General features: G+C 46.7%; 1 long non-coding RNA gene across 1 annotated transcript; it reads left to right on the forward strand.

Moving 5' to 3' along the window:
• Positions 1 to 1,045: 1,045 nt before the first annotated feature.
• On the forward strand, positions 1,046 to 22,277 carry LOC116967083. Its single transcript, XR_004410132.1, has 3 exons — positions 1,046 to 1,081; positions 7,143 to 7,145; positions 22,267 to 22,277. It is a non-coding gene; the product is annotated as an uncharacterized LOC116967083 (long non-coding RNA).
• The last annotated feature ends 1,965 nt before the right edge of the window (positions 22,278 to 24,242 follow it).

Below are 24,242 nucleotides of genomic sequence, written 5' to 3' on the forward strand. Positions count from 1 at the left end.
CTAACTACACTGATTGTAGATGTAGTTTTTTCCCTTTCTTTACACTTTACTAATCATTTATTTTTTCACTTTCTTTATTTTACACCTTATTATAATTTTAATTTTGAATGGAATTATATGTTTTACTTGAGGAGATATGTTCGGGAGGAAGACCTACGAGATCTAAAATTAATCTATCTGATGTTCGGGTGTAATGTCGGGTTTAGTGTGCTGAACCATTTGCTCTTTTATCGACCACCCTAACCATAAGATGCAAGACATTAATATGAAAATTGGGGGTGAAGGAATTACATTTTGTAGTTGGAAATGTTAAGGGAATTAATGTACCAATCAAGAGAGGTAAAGTATTAGGTCCATCATTTTTTTTCATGGATTAAAATATTATATTTTGTGCCAACGGCAGCTGTGCGGACCAACAATATAATTTGAGGAAGTACATTCTTGCTATTGAGGGAGTGCAGCGTAGGTTTACAAGGTTAATTCCCGGGATGGCGGGACTGTCATATGCTGAGAGAATGGAGCAGCTGGGCTTGTACACTCTGGAGTTTAGAAGGATGAGAGGGCATCTCATTGAAACATATAAGATTGTTAAGGGCTTGGACACGCTAGAGACAGGAAACATGTTCCCGATGTTGGGGGAGTCCAGAACCAGGGGCCACAGTTTAAGAAAAAGTAGTAAGCCATTTAGAACAAAGACGAGGAAACACTTTTTCTCACAAAGAGTGGTGAGTCTGTGGAATTCTCTGCCTCAGAGGGCGGTGGAGGCAGGTTCTCTGGATCCCCTCTCCCCCCCCCCCCCCTCCCCTCCCGGTTTTCCGCCATTGTATGGGGATGATGGCACCACAGCATGCTCACCAGGTACACTGTGAAACCTTTCTGAGTCTTTAGTCTGACTCAAGATAGTCTGTGACACACAGCTTGTGAAAGGTTGGGATTTGTTTTATATGATTTGTTTGGCTCCCATAAATATTGATACGTTTATGTGTTTTGCCCACAGGCAATGATGGGATCCTGGCCTATGACACACCCATGGATGGCAGGCCCGCCCAACATCAGGGCAGCCAGCTCAACGCCACATCATGTGGCATCCGGCATGGATAGGCTCGGTTCAACAGAATTCCCGGCGCGATTGGAGAGTCACAACACAAGTGCCAACTTGAGCCTGAATCTCTCCGACTATTTGATTGAGGATTGCCCAGTGCATATTGGCCGTAAAGAATGATGCTCTCTAACCAACATTCATTATTCTGTTTACTTGTGCTGCACATTAAAATTTTATTTCCTGTTGTTTTTCAATACGTCATTTGTTTGCTTGCACTAATTAAATAATATTCTGTTGACTTGTGTTCACATTAAAAATTAGTTTCTTGTTTTTCAATACGTCATTTGTTTGCTTGCACTAAATAAGTGCAAGCAAAGGTCCAGAGGCCCAGGAGCCGTTGGTGAGGGAGGAGCGACCTCTGTGCGGTGAGTTCAAAAACCCAGCGCGGGGCTTGTTTCAACAGAGGCCCAGGAGCCGTTGGTGAGGGAGGAGCGACCTCCATGCGGTGAGTGTAAAACCCAGCGCGGGGCTTGTTTCAACAGAGGCCCAGGAGCCGTTGGTGAGGGAGAAGCCAAAATCTGAAACGTTCCATTCGCAGATCACACTTCAAATTAAGGGGGCTGGTGGAAGCCTCTGATTGGTCGAACGGACTAGAGGAAGCAGCTGATTGGCTTGTATCCCGGGTAAGACTTTATTGTATTCGGATAAGGGGGAGAATGAGGGTCAGGGCAGTTTACTGTTCTGGATGTCAGATGTGGGAGGTCATGGAGTCTGAGTGCCCTCCAGACGTCCACATCTGCGCCAGGTGCGTCGAGATGGGGCTCCTAAGGGACCGTGTTAAGAACCTGGAACAGCAACTCGATGACCTCTGTCTGCTCATGGAGAGCGAGGAGGTCATAGAAAGGAGTTACAGGGAGGTGGTCACTCCAAGACCACGGGAGACAGAAAACTGGGTCACAGTTAGTAAGGGCAACGGGCAGAGGCAGGGACTGATGAGTACCCCGGTGGCTGAGGGACTGGTGCAGTGGGTATGGATTCAAGTTTCTGGATCATTGGGACCTCTTTTGGGGAAGGTGCGACCTGTACAGAAAGGACGGGTTGCACTTGAACTCGAGGGGGACCAATATCCTGGCGGGGAGATTTGCAAAGGCTACTGGGGAGACTTTAAACTAGTATGGTTGGGGGGAGGGACTCAAATTGGGAAAGCTAGCAGTCAGTGTGTGAGGCAGGAAGCAGAGAATGGTAGCACTCTGACCCAAAATGTAGGGGAGAGAGAAGAAAAAGACAATAAACAGAGAATAAGAGAGGGTGGGTTTCTTAAATGTGTATATTTTAATGCTAGGAGCATTGTAAGAAAGGTGGATGAACTTAGAGCCTGGATTGACACCTGGAAGTATGATGTTGTGGCGATCAGTGAAACATGGTTGCAGGATGGCTGTGATTGGAAACTAAATATTCCAGGATTTTGTTGCTTCAGGTGTGATAGAATTGGAGGGGCAAGAGGTGGAGGTGTTGCATTGCTTATCAGGGAAGATATTACAGCAGTGCTTTGGCAGGATAGATTAGAGGGCTCGTCTAGGGAGGCTATTTGGGTGGAACTGAGAAATGGGAAAGGGGTAGCAACACTTATAGGGGTGTATTATAGACCACCAAATGGGGAGCGAGAATTGGAAGAGCAATTTAAGGAGATTGCAGATATTAGTAGTAAGCACAAGGTAGTGATTGTGGGAGATTTCAATTTTCCACAGATAGACTGGGAAACACATTCTGTAAATGGGCTGGATGGGTTGGAGTTTGTAAAATGTGTGCAGGATAGTTTTTTGCAGCAATACATAGAAGTATCTACTAGAGAAGGGGCGGTGCTGGACCTCCTGTTAGGAAATGAGATGGGTCAGGTGGCAGAGGTATGCGTTGGGGAACAGTTCGGGACCAGTGATCACAATACCATTAGTTTCAATATAATTATGGAGAGGGTCAGAACTGGACCTAGGGTTGAGATTTTTGATTGGAGAAAGACTAACTTTGAGGAGATGCGAAAGGATTTAAAAGGAGTAAATTGGGACAGTTTGTTTTATGGGAAATATGTGGAAGAGAAATGGAGTACATTTAAAGGTGAAAATTTAAGAGTACAGAAACTTTATGTCCCTGTTTAGTTGAAAGGAAATAGTAAAAATTGGAAAGAGCCATAGTTTTCAAGGGAAATTGGACACTTGGTTCGGAAAAAGAGAGAGATCTACAATAATTATAGGCAGCATGGAGTAAATGAGGTGCTTGAGGAGTATAAAGAATGTAAAAAGAATCTTAAGAAAGAAATTAGAAAAGGTAAAAGAAGATACGAGGTTGCTTTGGCAAGTAAGGTGAAAGTAAATCCAAAGGGTTTCTACAGCTATATTAATAGCAAAAGGATAACGACGATAAAATTGGTCCATTAGAGAGTCAGAGTGGACAGCTATCTGCAGAGCCAAAAGAGATGGGGGAGATATTGAACAATTTATTTTCTTCGGTATTCACCAAGGAGAAGGATATTGAATTATGTGAGGTAAGGGAAACAAGTAGGGTTGCTATGGAAACTATGAGATTCAAAGAAGAGGAAGTACTGACACTTTTGAGAAATATAATAGGGGATAAGTCTCCAGGTCCGGACAGGATATTCCCTAGGACATTGATGGAAGTTAGTGTAGAAATAGCAGGGGCTATGACAGAAATATTTCAAATGTCATTAGAAATGGGAATAGTGCCGGAGGATTGGCGTACTGAGCATGTTGTTCCATTGTTTAAAAGGTTCTAAGAGTAAACCTAGCAATTATAGACCTGTTAGTTTGACGTCAGTGGTGGGCAAATTAATGGAAAGGATACTTAGAGATAATATATATAAGCGTCTGGATAAACAGGGTCTGATTAGGAACAGTCAACATGGATTTGTGCCTGGAACGTCATGTTTGACTAATCTACTTGAATTTTTTGAAGAGGTTACTCGGGAAATTGATGAGGGTAAAGCAGTGGATGTTGTATATATGGACTTCAATAAGGCCTTTGACAAGGTTCCTCATGGAAGGTTGGTTAAGAAGGTTCAATGGTTGGGTATTAATGGTGGAGTAGCAAGATGGATTCAACAGTGGCTGAATGGGAGATGCCAGAGAGTAATGGTGGATGGTTGTTTGTCAGGTTGGAGGCCAGTGACTAGTGGGGTGCCACAGGGATCTGTGTTGGGTCCACTGTTGTTTGTCATGTACATCAATGATCTGGATGATGGTGTGGTAAATTGGATTAGTAAGTATGCAGATGATACTAAGATAGGTGGGGTTGTGGATAATGAAGTAGATTTTCAAAGTCTACAGAGAGATTTAAGCCAGTTGGAAGAGTGGGATGAAAGATGGCAGATGGAGTTTAATGCTGATAAGTGTGAGGTGCTACATCTTGAAGGGCCATGTTGGGGAACTGGAGAAGCAAGTGGATGACCTCCGGTTCGTCCGAGAAACGGAGTCGTTCCTGGACAAGTCCTACAGTACGATTGTTACACCTAAGTACTGGAAGAGAGAAGGTGGGAGACAATGAGAAGGGGGGGAAGCATGGAATGCCAACGTCCCCGGGTGTTGTACCTCTTGTGAACAGGTTCACCCACTTAGAAGCTGTCGGGACAGAAGAGGTGTTTACACTGGGCGGCGGACTGGCTTGTGATGCGAATAGGGCTGTTGAGCCAAAACCAAAAAGGCCTAAGGCAGGCAACGCCATTGTAGTGGGAGACTCCATTGTGAGAAGTACGGACAGGGGTTTCTGCGGCAACAGACGGGATGCGAGGATGGTGTGCTGCCTTCCTGGTGCCAGGATCCAGGATGTCACGGACAGAGTGCAGAAAATCCTCAAGGGCGAAGGTGAACATCCGGAAGTGGTAGTGCATGTCGGCACAAACTATGTCGGAAAGAAGGGGATGAATATTCTGCAGCGTGACTTTAGAGAGCTTGGAAAAATGCTGAAAAGCAGGACCTCCAGGGTTGTTATCTCCGGTTTGCTTCCAGTTCCTCGTGCTGGCGAAAGCAGGAACAGGGACATACGGGACCTGAACGTGTGGCTGAGGAACTGGTGCACGGGGCAGGGATTTAGATTCTTAGATCACTGGGATCTGTTTTGGGGTAAGGGGGAACTGTACAAAAGGGACGGATTGCATCTTAACAGGGTGTGGGACCAGCATTCTGGCAGGCAGGTTTGCCACTGCTACACGGGTGGTTTTAAACTGAATAAGGGGGGTGGGGTGTCGAATGGGATAGTGAATGATGGAGTTAAAGGGAAAGGGTTTCTTAAATGTGTGAGCGTAGAGACAGAGGGGTGTAAAATGAGGGTAGAAGCAATAGGTAGCAAGGTGAAAAGTAAAAGTGGCAGGCAGACAAAACCAGGGTAAAAATTAAAAAGGACCACTTTTCAACATAATTGTATAAGGGGTAAGAGTGTTGTAGAAACAAGCCTGAAGGCTTTGTGTCTCAATGCAAGGAGCATTCGTAATAAGGTGGATGAGTTGAATGTGCAGATAGCTATTAATGACTATGATATAGTTGGGATCACGGAGACATGGCTCCAGGGTGACCAAGGCTGGGAGCTGAACATCCAGGGATATTCAATATTCAGGAGGGATAGAGAGAAAGGAAAAGGAGGTGGGGTAGCGTTGCTGATTAGAGAGGAGATTAACGCAATGGAAAGGAAGGACATTAGTTTGGAGGATGTGGAATCGGTATGGGTAGAGCTAAGGGGCAGAAAACGCTGGTGGATGTTGTGTACAGGCCACCTAACAGTAGTAGTGAAGTTGGAGATGGTATCAAACAGGAAATTAGAAATGTGTGCGACAAAGACAAAACCGTTATAATGGGTGACTTCAATCTACATATAGATTGGGTGAATCAAATTGGCAGGGGTGCTGAGGAAGAGGATTTCTTGGAATGTATGCGGGATAGTTATCTAAATCAACGTGTAGAGGAACCAACGAGAGAGCAGGCTATTTTAGACTGGGTATTGAGTAATGAGGAAGGGTTAGTTAGCAGTCTTGTTGTATGTGCCCCCTTGGGCAAGAGTGACCATAATATGGTTGAGTTCTTCATTAGGATGGAGAGAGACATTGTTAATTCAGAAACAATGGTTCTGAACTTAAAGAAAGGTAACTTTGAGGGTATGAGACGTGAATTGGCCAAGATTGACTGGCAATTAATTCTAAAAGGGTTGACGGTGGATATGCAATGGAAGACATTTAAAGACTGCATGGATGAACTACAAAAATTGTTCATCCCAGTTTGGCAAAAGAATAAATCAGGGAAGGTAGTACATCCGTGGATAACAAGGGAAATCAGGGATAGTATCAAAGCGAAGGATGATGCGTACAAATTAGCCAGAAAAAGCAACATACCGGAGGACTGGGAGAAATTCAGAGACCAGCAGAGGAGGACAAAGGGCTTAATTAGGAAAGGAAAAATAGATTATGAAAGAAAACTGGCAGGGAACATAAAAACTGACTGCAAAAGTTTTTATAGATATGTGAAAAGAAAGAGGTTAGTTAAAACAAATGTAGGTCCCTTGCAGTCAGAAACAGGTGAGTTGATCATGGGGAACAAGGATATGGCGGACCAATTGAATAACTACTTTGGTTCCGTCTTCACTAAGGAAGACATAAATGATCTGCCGGAAATAGCAGGGGACCGCGGGTGAAAGGAGTTGGAGGAATTGAGTGAAATCCAGGTTAGCCGTGAAGTGGTGTTGGGTAAATTGAATGGATTAAAGGCCGATAAATCCCCAGGGCCAGATAGGCTGCATCCCAGAGTACTTAAGGAAGTAGCTCCAGAAATAGTGGATGCATTAGTGATAATCTTTCAAAACTCTTTAGATTCTGGAGTAGTCTGACGAATCTTATAGAATTTTTCGAGGATGTAACTAGTAGCGTGGATAGGGGAGAACCAGTGGATGTGGTGTATCTGGACTTCCAGAAGGCTTTCGACAAGGTCCCACATAAGTGATTAGTATACAAACTTAAAACACACGGCATTGGGGGTTCAGTATTGATGAGGATAGAGGAAACAGGAAGCAAAGAGTAGGAGTAAACGGGTCCTTTTCACAATGGCAGGCAGTGACTAGTGGGGTACCGCAAGGCTCAGTGCCGGGACCCCAACTATTTACAATATATATTAATGATCTGGATGAGGGAATTGAAGGCAATATCTCCAAGTTTGCGGATGACACTAAGCTGGGGGGCAGTGTTAGCTGTGAGGAGGATGCTAGGAGACTGCAAGGTGACTTGGATAGGCTGGGTGAGTGGGCAAATGTTTGGCAGATGCAGTATAATGTGGATAAATGTGAGGTTATCCATTTTGGTGGCAAAAACAGGAAAGCAGACTATTATCTAAATGGTGGCCGACTAGGAAAAGGGGAGATGCAGCGAGACCTGGGTGTCATGGTACACCAGTCATTGAAAGTAGGCATGCAGGTGCAGCAGGCAGTGAAGAAAGCGAATGGTATGTTAGCTTTCATAGCAAAAGGATTTGAGTATAGGAGCAGGAAGGTTCTACTGCAGTTGTACAGGGTCTTGGTGAGACCACATCTGGAGTATTGCGTACAGTTTTGGTCTCCAAATCTGAGGAAGGACATTATTGCCATAGAGGGAGTGCAGAGAAGGTTCACCAGACTGATTCCTGGGATGTCAGGATTGTCTTATGAAGACTGGATAGACTTGGTTTATACTCTCTAGAATTTAGGAGATTGAGAGGGGATCTTATAGAAACTTATAAAATTCTTAATGGGTTGGACAGGCTAGATGCAGGAAGATTGCTCCCGATGTTGGGGAAGACCAGGACAAGGGGTCACAGCTTAAGGATAAGGGGGAAATCCTTTAAAACCGAGATGAGAAGAACTTTTTTCACACAGAGAGTGGTGAATCTCTGGAACTCTCTGCCACAGAGGGTAGTCGAGGCCAGTTCATTGGCTATATTTAAGAGGGAGTTAGATGTGGCCCTTGTGGCTAAGGGGATCAGAGGGTATGGAGAGAAGGCAGGTACGGGATACTGAGTTGGATGATCAGCCATGATCATATTGAATGGCGGTGCAGGCTCGAAGGGCCGAATGGCCTACTCCTGCACCTAATTTCTATGTTTCTATGTTTCTATCTTGGCAGGACAAATCAAAATAGGACGTCCATGGTAAATGGTAGGGAATTGAAGAATGCAGGTGAACAGAGGGATCTGGGAATAACTGTGCACAGTTCCCTGAAAGTGGAATCTCATGTAGATAGGGTGGTAAAGAAAGCTTTTGGTGTGCTGGCCTTTATACATCAGAGCATTGAGAATAGAAGTTGGGATGTAATGTTAAAATTGTACAAGGCATTGGTGAGGCCAATTCTGGAGTATGGTGTACAATTTTGGTCGCCTAATTATAGGAAGGATGTCAACAAAATAGAGAGAGTACAGAGGAGATTTACTAGAATGTTGCCTGGGTTTCAGCAACTAAGTTACAGAGAAAGGTTGAACAAGTTAGGGCTTTATTCTTTGAAGCGCAGAAGGTTAAAGGGGGACTTGATAGAGGTCTTTAAAATGATGAGAGGGATAGACAGAGTTGACGTTTGATAAGCTTTTCCCACTGAGAATAGGGAAGATTCAAACAAGGGGACATGACTTGAGAATTAAGGGACAGAAGTTTAGAGGTAACATGAGGGGGAACTCCTTTACTCAGAGAGTGGTGGCTATGTGGAATGAGCTTCCAGTGAAGGTGGTGGAGGCAGGTTTGTTTTTATCATTTAAAAATAAATTGGATAGTTATATGGACGGGAAAGGAATGGAGGGTTATGGTCTGAGCGCAGGTATATGGGACTAGGGGAGAATACGTGTTCGGCTCGGACTAGAAGGGTCGAGATGGCCTGTTTCCGTGCTGTAATTGTTATATGGTTATTATATGGTTATAAACAAATTAATTTTTATAAAGCCATGGGCCTTTGTATTTATCGCAAATAACTTCACCTACAACTTGATTATTAAACTTCAGTGTAACCTTTTTGTGCAGTGGAAAATGCAGTTAGTTAATCATGGCATTGATCTCACATATGGAAACCACATCTAATCATGGAATGCATCTCACATATAAAAGCCTCGATTTATTAGATAAATAAAACACACAGACATTGAACTGCATTGAATTGCAAAATGTGTCATGAAACGTCATATAAAGCAGGCAAAGGCATTTAACCGCTTTTAAAATTATGACATTTCAAAGAAAGTCCTATGTGTGAGGTATTATTATTATCACGGTATAACTAATTTCACATACAAAAATCCTCCATTAACATACATAGATCCTCCTTTTATTAGATCAGTTCCTGCAGTGGTGGTCCTCTGTTTGTGGTGTGGGATTTTTGCTGCTGATCTTCAGCACATGTCGTTCTGCCAGGGTACACTGCCTCGCTGGAGTTGTAGTAAACACAGAGATGGTCCCTCTGCTCCTTGGCTCTTTTGTTGCTGGTGTTTCCTTGCAATGTGCCTCGTGCCACCATCGGTGCAGCCTGTCTTACAGCACTCCATGAACCTGGTGTGATGATCCCATTCAGATTTCCCGTGGATTTTGAAGCAACAGCAAGAGAAGCAGGAAAAAGCACTGATTGGCTCTAGCCCGAGTGGGAGGAGAATTAGAAGTGAGTCAGAGGGGGAAAACAGTTGCAAAGGAGCAGTAAAGCAAGGGCATACTTAACTCAGAGCTCCCATGGATTTTGAAGCAACAGCAACAAAAAGAAGCAGGAAAAAGCACTGATTGGCTCTAGCCCGTGGGAGGAGAGTTAGAAGTGAAACCCCTGTCTCACGGTGTGAGTTGACCCACGAGGTACCCCGAGGTAAAACTCATGGTAATAACGTACAATTAACGTAGCTGGAATGTCGGAACTCGTGGACGCAACTTAGAGACTCGTGGCGCTAACGGCAGGTACCCGTGAAACTTGTCAACTCTTGAAAAAAATCAAACATGTTTTCCACGACTCAAATTTACTCTTGAGGTTAAGAATTGAAACATTTAAATTCGTTGTAAGAACGTAGTGGCACTTAAGTTTACCTTAGTGAGTCTTGAGTCTACCGTGTTAACTCGCGGGCACTCTGAACTCGGCAGCTGGACAGAGGAAAAAAAAGGTGAGTAAAGAAAAGGTAATTTCAACATCAGCACGTGACCTGGGTCAATCGAGTGCGTTTCACCTTATTGCTGGTGAATTTCTTGAGAAGAAGCTTGCTAGAGATGGCTCACAGAAAAGTGCAACGCAAGGGAAGAGCAGAGCCTTACAAAAAACCTGCCATGAAGGCTTTGGTCATACAAGAGGAGGAGGAGAGGCAGGAGGAAAGGCAACAGGAGATTCAACAGGAGATGCCACAGGAGAAGGAAACACTGCCTTTGGGCTCCCTGGAGCAGCGGAACAGTGAGTTTGAAAATCTGCAGATTGCCTCCCAGGTAGCTGTGTGTGAAACAACCTCAGACATGGATGCACCATTCAGTAAGGGAAGATGGAATAAAGTGAGACCATTTCACTTCAACAGGCAGCAAGAGGGAGAACTTGTAGAGTGATATCAGTCAAATGAAATCCTCTATGATAAATCCAGAGAATATCCAGGATTATCGCAATAGGGACAAGAAGCGTGCTCTGTTTGAGAAAAAGGCTACGGAGTATCCTGGGTGCACATGTGAGTATATTATGATATATTAGTGCATCAACAGGTAAACCATTTTATTTTATCCATGATTTAAACATTTACAGTGTTATTGATGTAAAAGTCCTGTATTTTCAGTAAAATTAAACTTCTCTAGTAGGCCTGTGCCCTGCAGCGGTAAAATGATAAGTTGCAGACAACTTTCACAGGTTGTGTGTTTGAAGTTGGAATCCTGTCTCCAAAAGCCCATAAAATTAAATATGCGTGAGGACAGGCAATTAACACATGTAATGCTTGTCTTAAAAAAGGCTGTTTCTTTTGAACTTTGAATCGTGTCTTCAAGAAAAACCACATTAATATGCGGAGGGCAGGCTATTAAAACAGCGCAACAATTTTACAGGTTTTATTGGCTTTCAGGTACATGTCTGTTTACTCTCCGCAACTGGCTGCTACAACTGTGGCATGTGCGTCCAGCTTCAGCTCCTAAAGGACTGTGTTGGGGCACTGGAGAAGCAGCTGGATGATCTCAGGGCCATCCGGGAAAACGAGAGTTTCCTGGACAGGACCTACAGTGAGGTAGTCACACCGAGGTTACGGGAAGAACCAAGGTGTGTGATGGAGAGGGAGGGTGGAAATCGTGGAGTGCAGAAGACTCAGGTGGCTGTGCCTAATGAAAACAGGTACACCCTCTTTGGAACTGTCCAGGGAGACGATGTTTCCAGTCCGAGCGGCAAACACGTCGGTGGCTCCAATTCTGGAGATGGGACTCGACCGGCGAGACCGACGTCGGGCAGATCCCTAGTGGTGGGTGACTCCATTGTCCAAGGAGCGGGCAGGAGATTCTGTAGCGGCAGACAAGATGCGATGATAGTCTGTTGCCTCCCTGGTGCCAGGGCTCAGGATGTCACAAGCCAAATTCTGAACATTCGAGAGAGAGAGAGAGAGAGAGAGAGAGAAAGTGAATAACCGGCAGTAGTTGTGCACGTAGGCACAAACAACGTCAGGAATAAGAGGAAGGAGGTTCTCCAACATGACTTGGGAAGAAGACGGACTTCTAGGGTGGTTATCTCTGGATTGCTTTCAGTGCCACGTGCTAGTGAGGACAGGAACAGGGAGAAAGGGGATCTGAATGTGTGGCTGAGGGGCTGGTGCAGGGAGCAAGGAATTAGATTTATAGACAACTGGGATCTCTTCTGGGGTAGGGGTGACCTGTACAAAAGGGAACGGGTTACACCTTAACTGGAGGGGGATCGACATTCTGGCAGGCAGGTTTGCTAGGGCTACACGTGTGGGTTTAAACTAAATAGTGGGGGGGGAGGGATTGACAAATTGGGAGTATAAAGATGGAGTTGAAGGGGAAGTGGCTACAGGAAAAATTACAAAAGATTCTCAAATTAATGGGAAGGAAAGCTTGAGAATGGACAACAGAGTAAGGTCAGGGCCAATTGCGAGGGGGAGAGTGAATACAAAGTATTGTATATGAATGCGCGAAGTATAAGGAATAAAGTGGACGAGCTTGAAGCTCAGTTAGAAACTGGCAAGTATGATGTTGTGTGAATTACTGAGACATGGCTGCAAGAGGGTCAGGGCTGGGACCTGAATATTCAAGGCTATACCTCCTATCGAAAAGACAGACAGGTGGGCAGAGGGGGTGGGGTTGCACTGTTGGTGAGGAATGAAATTCAGTCCCTTGCAAGGGGTGACATTGAAACAGGAGATGTGGAGTCAGCATGGATAGAACTAAGGAATTGTAAGGGTAAAAATACCCTAATGGGACTAATCTACAGGCCCCCAAACATAGGCGGCAAGTTGAATCAGGAGTTAAAATTGGCATGTAGTAAATGTAATGCTGTGGTTGTTATGGGAGATTTCAACATGCAGGTAGACTGGGAAAATCTGGTTGGTACTGGACCCCAAGAAAGGGACTTTGGAGAGTGTCTTTGTGATGGATTCTTTGAACAGCTTGTATTGGAGCCTACAAGGGAGAAGGCAATTCTGGAGTTAGTGTTATGTAATGAACCGAATTTGATAAAGGACCTCGAGGTTAATGAGCCATTAGGAGGCAGTGACTATAACATGGTCAGGTTTAATCTACAATTGGAGAGGGAGAAGAGTAGATCGGAGGTGTCAGTGTTGCAGTTGAATAAAGGGGGCCAAAGTTGACTGAAAAGATACACTAGCAGGGATGACAGTGGAACAAAAATGGCAGGTGTTTCTATGAATAATAAAGAAGGTGCAGAATCAGTTCATTCCTAGGAGGTAGAAAGATTCCAAGGGGAGAAACGGACAACCATGGCTGACAAGGGAAGTAAGGGACAGTATAAAAATTAAAGCGTAAAAGTACAACGTAGCAAAGATGAGCGGGAAGCAAGAGGATTGGGTAATGTTTAAAGAACAACAGAAGATAACCAAAAAGACAATATGAGGTACGAAGGTAAGCTAGCCAAGAATATAAAGCAGGATAGTAAAAGAGTTTTTAGGTATGTGAAGAGGAAAAAATTAGTTAAGACCAAAGTTGGACCCTTGAAGACCGAAAAAGGTGAATTTATTATGGGGAACAAGGAAATGGCAGATGAGTTGAACAGGTACTTCGGATATGTCTTCACTGAGGAGGACACAAACAATCTTCCTGATATAGTAGTGGCCTGAGGATCTGGGGTGACAGAGGAACTGAAGATACCCCACATCAGGCAGGAAATGGTGTTGGATAGACTGATGGGACTGAAGGCTGATAAATGCCCAGGGCCTGATGGTCTGCATCCCAGGGTACTTAAGGAAGTGGCTCTAGAAATCGTGGTCTATCTCCAGATCCCTCCATCTGCGGCACTGCCAGGTGTGCCCACATCCACAAACAGGAAGTTATAGTTTGCATCGACCACAGCTAACAGCACGATGGAATGGAACTTCTTGTAGTTAAAGTACACAGAACGTCCCCTGGGTGGCCACCGGATGGCCACATGCCTCCCGTCAACTGCCCCACATGTGTGCAGGATGTTCCATCTGGTTTGAAATCCGTGCGCCACCCTCCTCCACTCGTCAGGTGTAGTAGGGCAGTCAATCATTTCTTCATATGCATTGTTGATGGCGTCACAGGTCTCTCGGACGACCTTGCTGATTGTGTTGTGAGCCACACGGAAGTTGTAGGAGAGGCTCTTGAAGGAATCCCCTGATGCAAGGTAGTGGAGGGTGATGGCTGGACGCAGGCCTGGTTCCAGTTCCTTCCTCATGAAGGTGTCCGTTTTCTGCAGAAGAGGACCAACTCATGTCTTTAGCTCCTGAAACAGGTCAGGGGGGATCCTGGTGAAATTTCTAAAGGCAGCCTCATCTTTCCATCTCATACTGGCCCAAAGTGGGTCTCATCCGGAACAAAAACCTCGTCCACACAGACCTCTTCCTGGGTTTCTTGAAAGCCTTCCTTGTTGTACTCCTGCCTAGATGATTTATAAGCATGAGTTGAGGGCTGCTGCTCACTGAAGTCTCTGTTGCTGTTGCAGCAATGCAATCTGTATCTCTTCCATGATGATCATGGAATAGCAGCCAGCAACCCCCCTTTATATGCGCAAATGAAGTCACGCGCGAAATCTTTGCGCGACCTCCGTTTCCGGCCGGTCGAGCCAAACGCAGGCAATCGCATGCGTGGGACAGGCCCTTTTCTCCCTACTTATTTGATTTGGCAATTAAACCACTTGCTATAGCTCTTAGGGCAGAAGATGGTATCAGAGGTATCTTGCAAAGTGGTAAATTTCACAAAGTATCGCTGTATGCGGATGACCTGCTTGTATATATATCCAACCCAACTGACTCCATACCAAAGCTACTGCATATATTAGAGAATTCTGGCCGCCTGTCAGGTTATAAGATAAATTACTGAAAGAGCTTGCTTTTCCCAATCAATCACACTGACGGCGACTACTCCAGCTTTCCATTTAAACTTGAGAAAAATGTATTTATTTACCTGGGAATTAAAGTCACCCATACCATGGGAGGTTTACACAGCCATAACTTTAAATAATTATTAGAACGAACAACACAGGACTTCAAAAAATGGTCAACACTACCACTCTCATTAGTAAGCCGCATCAATATCGTTAAAATGACAGTTTTACCTAGATTTCTTTATCTTTTTCAAATGATCCCCATATTCATACCTAGGACAACCTTTCAGCAATTAGATAGACAAATCTCATCATTTATTTGGAACAATTCAAATCCCAGGATTAAGAAAATATACTTGGAAGTTCCTAAGAAGGCCTAACTATTACTACTGGGCTGCAAATATTGAAAACCTTTACATTGGACATATTCATATGAAAGTAAACAGGGCACAGACTGGGCACAGATGGAACTCCTATCTGATCCTCTACCGTAATCTACCGCTCACTACCTTATAATTGTAAAATACAAATGACAAACCCGGTGGTTAAAACCGCGCTTAAAATATGTCTACAGTTCAGGAAACATTTTGGACTAAAAGGTACCAGCAGGCTTTTCCCAGTGGCAAATAATCCTTTTTGTTACATCCTCCATGTTGGATACTGCGTTTTCATGTTGGCATATTTGTGGACGTGTTTACTGACGGAACGCTCACTTCCTTTGAAATGCTGAAGACCACAATATACCCAGATCTCATTTCTTCAGGTATCTTCAAATACGTAGCTTTGCTAAAACAGTGTTTCCCTCGATGTGAATGGTGAGCTGCGCAAGGAATTAAAAGTATTTGAATACTGTATTTGAGGCTCAGTTAGAGGTTGGTAGATATGACATTGTGGGGATTACCGCGACGGGTCTGGGAACTTAATATTCAGGGTTATGCATCCTATAGAAAGGACAGGCAGTTGGGCAGAGGAGGGGGGTTAGTTCTTCTGGTGAGGGATGGAATTCAGTCCCTTGCGAGGGAAGACATAGGGACTGACGAGGTAGAGTCACTGTGGATTGAGTTGAGGAATTGCAAAGGCAAGAAGACACTAATTGGTGTTATCTACAGACCCCCAAATATTAGCCCGGATGTAGGGTGTAAGTGTAAGTTGCAGCAGGAGTTAAAACTGGCATGTAACAAAGGTAATGCCACTGTGGTGATGGGGGATTTCAATATGCAGGTAGACTGGGAAAATCAGGTTCGTTCAGGACCCCAAGAAAGAGAGTTTGTAGAGTGCCTCCGAGATGGATTCTTAGAGCAGCTTGTAATGGAGCCGACCAGAGAAAAGGCAATTCAGGATTTAGTGTTGTCCAATGAACCAAATTTGATAAGAGAACTCGAGGTAAAGGAACCGCTTGGAGGTAGTGATCATAATATGATTAGTTTTAATCTGCAATTTGAGAAGAAGGTGAAATCGGAAGTGTCAGTGATGCAGCTGAATAAAGAGGATTATGAAGGCTTGAGAAAGGAGCTGGCCAAAGTAGACTGGAAAGAGATTCTAGCAGGAATGACAGTGGAACAGCAATGGCAGGAATTTCTGGGCATAATGCGGAAGACGCAGGATCATATCATTCCAAAAAGGAAGAAAGTTTCTAAGGAGTGTAGGGGGCAACCGTGGCTGACAAGAGAAGTTAGAGATAGAATAAAACTAAAAGAAAAGATGTATAACACAGCAAAGAGTAACCGGAAGCCAGAGGATTGGGAAACTTTCATAGGACAACAGAAGGAAACAAAACGGGCAATACGGGCTGAAAAGATTAATTACGAGGGGAAGCTGGCCAGGAATGTAAAAAAGGACAGTAAAAGCTTCTTTAGATATGTTAAGGGAAAAAGAGTAGCAAAGTCAAATGTGGGTCCCTTTGAAGGCAGACACGGGTGAAATTATTATTGGGAACAAGGAAATTGCAGAAGAGTTCAACGGGTACTTCGGATCTGTCTTCACTAAGGAAGACACAAACAATCTCCCAGAAGTACTGGAGGGCAGAGGATCTAAGGGGGTCGAGGAACTGAAATAAATTTTCATTAGGCGAGAAATAGTATTGGGTAGGCTAATGGGACTGAAGGATGATAAATCCCCAGGACCAGATGGACTGCATCCCAGGGTCCTCAGGGAGGTTGCTGTAGAAATAGTGGACGCATTGGTGATCATTTTTCATTGTTCAATAGATTCAGGATCAGTTCCTGTGGATTGGAGGATAGCTAATGTTATCCTACTTTTCAAGAATGGAGCGAGAGAGAAAACGGGGTATTACAGACCAGTTAGCCTGACTTCGGTGGTGGGAAAGATGCTGGAGTCTATTATTAAAGAGGTAATAATGGGGCATTTGGATAGCAATAACATGATTAGTCCATAGTCCAGGATTTATGAAAGGAAAATCATGCTTGATTAATCTTCTGGAATTTTTTGAGGATGTGACAAGTAAAATGGATGAAGGGGAGCCAGTGGATGTAGTGTATCTAGAATTTCAGAAAGCCTTTGATAAGGAGCCTGGTGACTAAAATCAGAGCACATGGTATTGGGGTGTTGACGTGGATAGAAAATTGGTTGACAGACAGGAAGCAAAGAGTAGGAGTGAACGGGTCCTTTTCAGAAAGTCACGCAGTGGCGAGTGGAGTACCGTAAAGCTCGGTGTTGGGGCCGCAACTGTTTACCATATATATTAATGATTGAGAGAATGTAAGAGGGAATTAGGAGCAACACTAGCAAGTTTGCGGATGACACAAAACTGTGTGGCAGTGAAGAGGATGTTAGGAGGTTGCAGGGTGACCTGGACAGGTTGAGGGAGTGGGCAGATGCAGTATAATTTAGATAAATGTGAGGTTATTCACTTCGGAGGCAAAAACAAGGGGGCAGATTATTATCGCAATGGGGTTAGGTTCGGTAAGGGGGAGGTACAGAGAGACCTGGGTGTCCTTGTACACCGGTCACTGAAAGTTGGCGTGCAGGTACAGCAGGCAGTGAAGAAAGTTAATGGAATGTTGGCCTTCATAACAAGAGAATTTCAGTGTAGGAGTAGAGAGGTTCTTCTGCAGCTGTATAGGGCTCTGGTAAGACCACATCTGGAGTATTGCATACTGTTTTGGTCTCCTAATTTGAGGAAGGACATCCTTGTGATTGAGGCAGTGCAGCGTAGGTTCACGAGATTGATCCCTTGGATAGCGGGACTGTCATATGAGGAAAGATTGAAAAGACTAGACTTGTATTCACTGGAGTTTAGAAGGATGAGGGGGCATCTCATCTTATAGAAACATATAAAATTATAAAAGGACTGGATAAGCTAGATGCAGGAAAAATGTTCCCAATGTTGGGCGAGTCCAGAACAAGGGGCCACAGTCTTAGAATAAAGGGGAGGCCATTTAAGACTAAGGTGAGAAAAAACTTTTTCACCCAGAGAGTTGTGAATTTGTGGAATTCCTTGCCACAGAGGGCAGTGGAGGCCAAATCACTGGATGGATTTAAGAGAGAGTTAGATAGAGCTCTAGGGGCTAGTGGAATCAAGGGATATGGGGAGAAGGCAGGCACGGGTTATTGATTGGGACGATCAGCCATGATCACAATGAATGGCTGGCTGGACTATGGTACCTTCCTCAACTTTGGTGCCACTGTGTTGTGTTGTGTTGTGGTTATGTTGTGTCGTGGACTTCTGTGTCTGTGCTTTTTTTTTCTTTTCCAATTTTAATATGTTTTATTTATTTATTATTTATTTTTATGTTACTTGACTGTAAGGAAAATTCATTTCGTTGTCTCTAATATGAGATAATGACAATAAATTGAATACAATACAATACAAAAGAATGGCGGTGCTGGCTCGAAGGGCCGAATGGCCTCCTCCTGCCCCTATTTTTTATGTTTCTATGTCATAATCACCTCCTTTTATGGTGTTGCTGCTCAGGCAACTACTGCCCTTGTCACCACAGGACCAGTGCTAATGCTGGCGCAACCAACCGACCCAGAGATGGTTAAAGAGGAGTTTCACACACTCACTATCGTGGAAGAAAGAGATCAGCCAGTTGTCCTAAAGGACAAAGAGGAGGGAGCATATGATAAGGCTGAATGAGGTTTAATATAAATATATATATATTAAATGGATTCCTGGGCTAAGTTTACACTTACATTTAGTCTCAAAGCAGGCTTTTCTCCAGTAGATTTACAGAAAGACAAGCCCAGACTTGCCCAGACTGCTGTGTATTAAGACTATGACGCGCTCAAATGACTCTGTATTGAGCTAGCCCCCCAGAACCCCCTGGTTGCTGTATATTGATATAATGACCGATTACTTTGAAATGTGTCCAGCATTTGGCGAGATGAAGCCCAGATTAATGCCAGTAAGGGGTATTGAGACAATGTCCGATGTCTTTGAGGTATGCAGTGACTGATGACTTTGGTACACAAGTATCTTGTACCAAATGTCTGATGCCTTTGGTATATGCCTTTGATGCAACTGATGTGACAAGACAACTCAGACGCATGCTGTAGTAACGTGTATTCTCTGTACCTCTGACCATGACTAATGTTTGTGGAATGTGCAAAGGTGACAAAAGAACAGTATATACCATGTAATTCTGTGTTCAGGGAAGTGGAGAGAGAACAGCCGGGCTGAGAAACCTCACGGCTAGATTAGGTAGAATGGTACCTGGCAGGGGAGAGACCGTGATCACCAAGGCGGTTCTCCCAGGACGAATATTTGAGTAAAAGAGACTTGCTGTTCTTATTAGAACAGTTCTGGCGGTCCCTTGGGGACAAGGACCATGGATTTCGGAGCGAAATCGGTGACGAGGAGTCGGTTGGTTGCGTGGCTTAGAGGTCGATCCATGCTGGTTGGGTAACCAACCTAACACCTCATTCAGCCACAATGGCAGCAGCAACTGGAGCGTGAGTACAGGGTATCCGCAATACCCTGAGAATCATGCGTTAAGGACCTCAGCGAGGGGGTTCCCTTCTCACGAGACCTGTTCGTGAAGTAGGTCTTGCTAGATGTAGATGTGCCTTTAACATAGTGACCTCATCACTACTAACCACTCCCTATATCACAAGTATAAATGTAACCTCCCCACCCCTTGATCTCTCTCTAGCTCGTGTGACGGACCACGTACAGCTAGTGCAGTATTGTTTGTGAGTTACTAATAAAAGTAGTAAAGACAACAGTGCGTTATTGAAGCTCTTTACATGGTGTCACAATCGTGACTCTGCGCCTCCTGTTTTCCTGTTTTTTATTTGACCCAGTTCCCTATCCCTTTTCTATCTCCCGTGCCATGGCTACCTCGTGCCGCAAACCAGATCCTCTTGTCTTCGACTCGGACATTGCCCACCGTTGGGATGTCTTTAGACGCGACTTTCAGCACTACGTGACGATTGCCCATCCCGCAGCCACCGCCGAGATGCGGGCGTCTCTCCTCCTCAACATAGCCGGCCCCGCTGCCCTGGAACGATCCGAGTCGTTTGTCTATGCTGCAGGTGAAGATGCGCGAGACCCGGTATGTCTTATGGCTAAGTTCACCGTGATGTGCGACATCCCCACTAACTGTATTCTAGAGCAGTTCAAACTGTTCAATCGGCGTCAGATCATTGACGAGTCCGTTTACAACTACATCGCCGCGTTGCGACACATGGCCAGACGTTGTCGCCTGGACGCTCTCACACCAGACCATGTGACCAGGGATATTCTTGTGTATGGCCTTTTAGATTATAAGCTTAGGGCTGAACTTCTGCGGAAGCCCGACCTGTCCTTAGACGAGGCTCTACACGCCGCCCGCATGGCTGAGGCTGTCGCCTCGGCATCGTCGCCTGCCGGTCATGACATTAACTTTGCCAGTGCTGCTGCCCGCCGGCGGTACACTGGCCCGCCACGGCAACAGGTCTCCCCTGCACCCGGCGTCGGCAGCCCACGGCGTTGCCCCAACTGCAACTTTTCCTCCCACCAGTTTAATGTGTGCCCAGCTTTGGGAAAGACATGTAATTTTTGCAGGAAATTAAACCATTTCTCTGCAGCTTGCCGCTCCAAGGGCAAGCCAGTACCCGCTCCACGGAGAATGTTAAACAATATTGCACAGGCTGATAGCGAGTTTGGTTCCCAGCACCAGCCTGACGAACTCCCTTTGTCTGATACCAGTTCCTCCCAGGGGGAGGCAAGCATCTTTTCGCTCTTAGATGCACATGCCCTGATAGCAGACCCTTCGGTCAGAGTTACTGTTAATGGTTCGACCTTCTCCGCGAAACTAGACACGGGGGCAGTTACAAATGTAATGTCAACAAGCCTTTTCAAAAAGATAAGAACCGATGAGAAAGTTACTGTTGACAACTCCCACCTACATGCCTACGGGGGAGGGGTTCTCGTTCCCGTGGGAAAGGCAACCCTGCACTGCAAGATCCTGCAGGCCTCTCGGCCCCTCACTTTCTATCTGCTAGACTCTGATAACGTTACCTTGCTGGGTGCCCAGGCGTGTCAAGACCTCGGCCTGGTCTCCTTCCACCGTGACATCCGCCAGGTGCGGACCCTCATGGACGCGGGAATACCCCGACCGTTTCGACGACAAGCTGGGCAAGCTGCCCAGCTGCTACAAGATTGTCGTCGACCCCGATGTCGAACCTGTGATCCGCCCGCCACACCGCATCTCCTTCGCCATGAAGGACAAGGTGGAATCAACGCTGCGTGACATGGTCACCTGGGGCATCCTCAAAGAGGTGAGCGATCCCACCCGGTGGGTCTCCACCATGGTCGTTGCCGCGAAAAAGGACCAAAGTGAAATTCGCATTTGATTCAACCCCAAGGACCTGAACCTGGCGATCAAACGCCCGCACTACCCAATGCGAACTGTAGAGGACGTCGCTGCACAGGTCGGTCCAGCCACTGTCTTTTCTGTCCTCGACGCCAAGAGCTCGTTCTGGCAGATACCGCTGGACGAGCGATCCTCCTACCTGACCACCTTCAGCACGCCTTTTGGACGTTTCCGTTTCCTCCGCATGCCATTCGGGATCAACTCCGCCAGCGAGGTGTTCCAGCGGACCATGGAGCAGCTGTTTGCCGGACTGCCGTGTGCCATAATCGTGGACGACATCCTGGTCTACGGGAAGGATGTAGCCGAGCATGACCTCCACCTCCGCCAGGTCCTCGACCGGGCTCGTGATATAAACCTCAAGCTCAACCCCAAGAAGTGCCGTTTCCGCGTCCCGGAGGTCACGTACGTGGGGCACGTTTTCACTGCCTCGGGTCTGAAGCCCGACCCGCAGAAAACGGCTGCCGTCTCCAGTATGTCATCGCCCACCAACGTGCCCAGCCTGCAGCGTTTCCTGGGCATGGTTAATTACCTGGGGAAGTTCATCCCCGACCTCAGCGAAATGAGCGCGCCTTTGAGGGAACTGACCAAGAAGGACGCCGCCTGGGTTTGGTTCCCGCACCATCAGTCGGCTTTCGAAGCCCTGAAGTCCCAGTTGGTCCGAGCACCCACTCTCAAATTTTTCGACCTGAAGCGCCCCATCGTCCTCACTTGCGATGCCTCGAAGTTCGGCCTCGGTGCCGCCTGCCTGCAGCTCTACGACAAGCTGCAGCTACCCGTCTCCTACGCTTCCCGCACCATGACCTCTGCTGAGCAGCGTTATGCTCAGATCGAGAAGGAGCTCCTTGCCGTGGTGTTTGCCTGCTCGAAGTTCAAGGATTATATCCTAGGCAACAACTTCGTTATCGAGACTGACCACCAGCCGCTGGTCACCATCCTGAACAAGCCGATACACGCCGCCTCATCCCGCCTGCAGCGTATAATGCTGCAGCTCCAACGCTTCACCTTTCAAATTGTGTACCGCAAAGGCAAGGACATGTTTGTGGCCGATACGCTGTCCCGTGCACCCCTGCTATCCACTGCCCAACACCCATACGAGTCGTCCGACCTGATGGTGCTTAACCTTAACATTGTGCCTTCTCAGCAGATGCAATCCCAGGTCAAGCACACTGCCCTGGATCCTGCCCTGCAGCAGCTTGCCGACGTCATCAGGCAGGGCTGGCCAGACCGTCGTTCATCTCTACCTGCCGGTGCTGAACCGTACTTCCTGGTCCGCGATGAGCTCGTCCTGCACGACGGCGTGGTGGTGAAGAGACACAAGGTGGTCGTGCCCGCTGCACTGCACGCTCACTATTTCGAATCCGCCCACCGCGGTCATCCTGGGGCCGAAGCCACTCTGTCACACGCCCAGAGTCAATTCTACTGGCCCGGCATGGCCGAAGACATCCGGGACAGGGTCTCCGCCTGCGCTACCTGCAATAGCCTCGCTCCCCGTCCGCAACGCCAGCCACTTCTGCAACAGCCTGCCCCTGAACTTCCATGGATGGCCCTCGCCACTGACATTTTCGAGTGGCGTGGCAATAGCACTTTCTGGTCCTTGTTGATTCTTATTCCAGCTGGTTCGAAGTTGATCAGCTGCACTCCCTCTCCTCTTCGGCCATCATTGGCAAGCTGCGCCGCCACTTCGCAACCTTCGGCTCCCCGGCGACCCTCCAATCTGACAACGGCAGCCAGTTCACCAATGCCGAGTTTCGGGGATTCGCCGCCAGCTGGAACTTTCGTCATTACACCAGCAGTCCAGAGTACCCGCAGAGTAACGGCCTGGCGGAGCGCGCTGTCCGCAGTGCCAAGGACTTGCTGGAACATTGTAGACTGTCCGAATCCGATTTTTACTTAGCCCTTCTTAATATCCGTAACATCTCCCGCGACACTGCCCTGGGCTCGCCAGCCAAACGGCTGATGTCTCGCACAACGAGACCTCCGCTCCCTGTGACCCAGCGGTCCCTCGTGCCCTCTCCCCTCCAGCCTGCTGCTGTCCAGGAGCGTATTGCTCACAAGCACGAAGTGCAGAAGCGCTCCCACGACCAGTCCTGCCACCCCCTTCCGCGTCTGTTCCCCAGCCAAGTCGTCCGGATGCAGTCCCCCTCAGGTCCCTCTAAGCTTGCCACCGTTGTCGATGATGCGGGATCGCCACGTTCCTACCTGGTCAACCACGACGGCCACATTTACCGGCGGACCCGCCAACATCTTCGGCCTGTCAACGAGCCTCCTCCGCCACCTGCCGTCCCTTTCTCCCCTCCCCTGAACGAAACACTGCCTGCCGCCCCGCGAATGCCTCGGTCCCTGCCTTCCCAGCTCTTTCAGCCTCACTCGCCGCCTGCTTCCCCTGGCTCGCCTGCCCGTCCACCCGATTCCTCCACTATGTCCCCACCTCTGTCTCCGCCGGCTCTTTCTCCTCCGGGTTCCCCGGCTCCTTCCACCGCTCCGGCTACTGCTCTTCCTGCAGAGGGAGGAGATGGCGAGCTGCGGACCCGGTCCGGCCAACCGGTTAAGCCGCCTGTCCATTATGGTGAATTTGCTTAGCTGTATGCTCCTCTGCTTGTTTAACTGTTTGCCTACCTGCTCGTAGCGCATGAGACGTGGTCGCTATGTCACTACTGTATTGCTTGTTTCCAAGGGAAAGGATGTAGATGTGCCTTTAACATAGTGACCTCACCACTACTAACCACTCCCTATATCACAAGTATAAATGTAACCTCCCCACCCCTTGATCTCTCTCTAGCTCGTGTGACGGACCGCGTACAGCTAGTGCAGTATTGTTTGTGAGTTACTAATAAAAGTAGTAAAGACAACAGTGCGTTATTGA

Source organism: Amblyraja radiata, chromosome 38 (assembly GCF_010909765.2).
Source record: "Amblyraja radiata isolate CabotCenter1 chromosome 38, sAmbRad1.1.pri, whole genome shotgun sequence".
In the NCBI taxonomy this organism is placed as follows: Eukaryota; Metazoa; Chordata; class Chondrichthyes; order Rajiformes; family Rajidae; genus Amblyraja; species Amblyraja radiata.